Source organism: Anopheles darlingi, chromosome 2, assembly GCF_943734745.1.
Source record: "Anopheles darlingi chromosome 2, idAnoDarlMG_H_01, whole genome shotgun sequence".
Taxonomy (NCBI): domain Eukaryota; kingdom Metazoa; phylum Arthropoda; class Insecta; order Diptera; family Culicidae; genus Anopheles; species Anopheles darlingi.
In genome coordinates, this window is record NC_064874.1 from 1650001 (window position 1) to 1652500 (window position 2500).

Here is a 2500-nt window from a genome sequence, read left to right on the forward strand (position 1 = left end):
GACTGCGCGGAAAGTGGAAATGGGGTGGAAGGGACCCCGGATGCCATCCCCAAAAGGCCGAGTCCGCATTTACATACGCAAACCGGGAACGTGGTGTGGTACACTGCGTGCTGCGTATCTTTTATGCCGCACTGTGAATATGCTTAACCCTTGCTGCAGAAGCAACCATTTCCCCCGTTCCTCTGCACGAAGCTATAATTTTAAAGAGTGTGAGAATTGATAGAAAATTCATATCTTTCACAACATGACACGACAGCAGGAGCGGTGTTTCAATATTTAGTAGCGAAAGTACTTCGTTTCCTCGTGGGGTTTAAAAAACGTTGCGACTTTAGAGCGCCCTCTGCCGGAAACGTGCGGAACCATAGCTGGTTTCGTGTGAAACTTGAATTAAATACTGTATTTTCTTTCTCTTACTAAGCCGATATTACTTCTGTTGTTGGTATTAGAGTAAGGCTGCGATAATGTCCTATAGTCTATTGTTATCTAACGTCCGTACAAACTATCAGAATTCCCTGATTGACGGATGCTGATGCCCAACACGATATCCATCTAGTAATCATCGTACGCAAAACAATGAAAAAGGGAAAACGCATTCGAGAGGAAATGCGAAAAACAATCGAGCAATCCACCTGGGGACCTGGTTACTGCGGTGCATCGCAGATAGCACAATACAATGGCGCACAAGAGCCTGCATCGGGAGTTTGCCGGGAGATAATGAGTTTCTGTGAAAGCCGACCATGGCAAGACTCCCAAAAATTCCCATGACACTGCACATTTTCATGGATTTCCTCGAGATTACTTCCCTGCACTGCCGATGACGCTACGAACCGGATGCCGAGAATTGCACACGCATGTTTGCCACAATGTGTACTCGCGAGTGTGTGTGTGTGTAGATTGCGCTGCGGCCTCGTTGGTACGGGTTTACGATAAGATTCCACATTTTAAAACCCTTCCTCGCTTGCGAGTACAGCACAATCTATCCTCGCTTTCTGCTGCTTTGCTGGCACACCACAGATCTGTGTGTGGACGATGCTCGGATACATAGCTAGACGGATACAAAGCAGGGCCGCTCGCAGTCTTATGTTAACTGCATTTTACACATTTGTTTTCGCAAACAACGCCGCCAGAGCTGGACCCCTACGTGACACATAAGCTTCGGCCGGCTGTATGTATTCATCTCAATAAATCAAAGCAAACGCGCGGTACATAAATGAAAACACAAGATAACCGAAGCGGCCACCAGGCGTCAGCATAGCGGCCCAGTAGGCGCATCCTGGATGAGTTTCTCCTGGCTTAAAATGATATAATAGAACTTTGCTTAGCTTAATCCACGATGACAGATACGGCGATAAGTGAGAGTAGTGACCATGAAGGTCAGAGAGCGCAGAGTTTGGTGAAGAAGAGAATTGCCATTTATGAAGAAGGAAAATAGCCAAATGCTTACACGCCTAAATACTAGGCTGGTCCGTGGTCAAGGGTGCAAAGGCCGAGGAAGCAGCTAGCAGCAGCAAACGTGACGTCGGGGAAAACGGGAAAAATTACGGCAAAACTCGGGGGAAGCCGCGTAAAGACCACTACCACCAGCACTACCTTTGCTGCCATCGCCAGTCCATCAGCGGTTTGACGGCTGACCAATCCGGGAGTAGGTTTCGGAGTCGGACTTGGCCATGTCCAAAGCGCTCATGTCAGTCAGAGAGGCTGTCGCGGCAAAGGCAGAGCGCGCACTGCACTACACATACATTACGTATTTATAAACATTTGAAAAATCTTCAACAACGGGCCAACGGTCTGCACGTATGTGTGTGTGTGTGTGCGTGCGTGCGTCCGTGTGAGGTGTGTATGCCACTGGGCGATCCAATTGGCGGCTGGCTCGGGATCGATCCCTCCTCGGCTGCCTCGGCGCCGTACCGCTCGACCATGGAAAATGCCGAGGAGCAGCAGCAGCAGCGGTGGCCACGGCCGGCCACTGGTCGTCCGTCGTCGTCATCATCCTCGTCGTCGTCCGCGTCGTCGTGGCCGTCGTCGTCAGCGCCGTCGTGGTGGTGTGGTCGAGAGAGAGAGTCGGAGTCGAGCGCAGCCAGAGCCGGAGTCGGATATTTATGTTTAGAGCAGCGAGTGCGTTACTAGTGTGAGCCGAGGCGTCGAGACGCGAACAAGCAGCGCGCCGTTCCGTCGGGGCCGTGGATTTGTGGAGACCGCGTGTGAGTTACGCGGCCGCGCCTTAGATCGGGTTAGTGCGTATACGGGGCCCGTGTCCGGCCGAGAACCGCATGCGTGCGTGTGCATGCGTTCGTGTGAAACAATTAATTTCATCCCTGCTCCTCCTTCTCTTCCTCCTCGTGCCACACCTGCTGGCCACGACTCGAGGAGCAGAACCGACGCGCTCCATTCCCGCAGGAGTCCGCACCCTTTGGCCTCTGGTTCTGGCGTGAAGGGATGGCCACAGGCACCCGGGTTTGAAGTGCTTTGGCGATCTCATGTATGTTCTCAAGTGAAGCAG

General features: G+C 52.0%; 1 protein-coding gene across 5 annotated transcripts in view; it reads left to right on the forward strand.

Annotated features, from left to right (window-relative positions):
- LOC125949892 (innexin shaking-B) overlaps positions 1–2500 on the forward strand; it is a 39116-nt gene that overhangs the window by 9401 nt on the left and 27215 nt on the right. The window contains exon 1 of one of the 5 annotated variants that reach the window (XM_049677336.1): positions 2129–2230. The exons of 2 other annotated variants lie outside the window; for them this stretch is intronic. The gene's annotated coding sequence lies outside the window, so the exon portion shown is untranslated. Of the gene's footprint in view, positions 1–2128; positions 2231–2357; positions 2480–2500 lie in introns of those variants that run through there. 2 more of the 5 variants (XM_049677341.1, XM_049677338.1) reach the window with 2 other exon arrangements.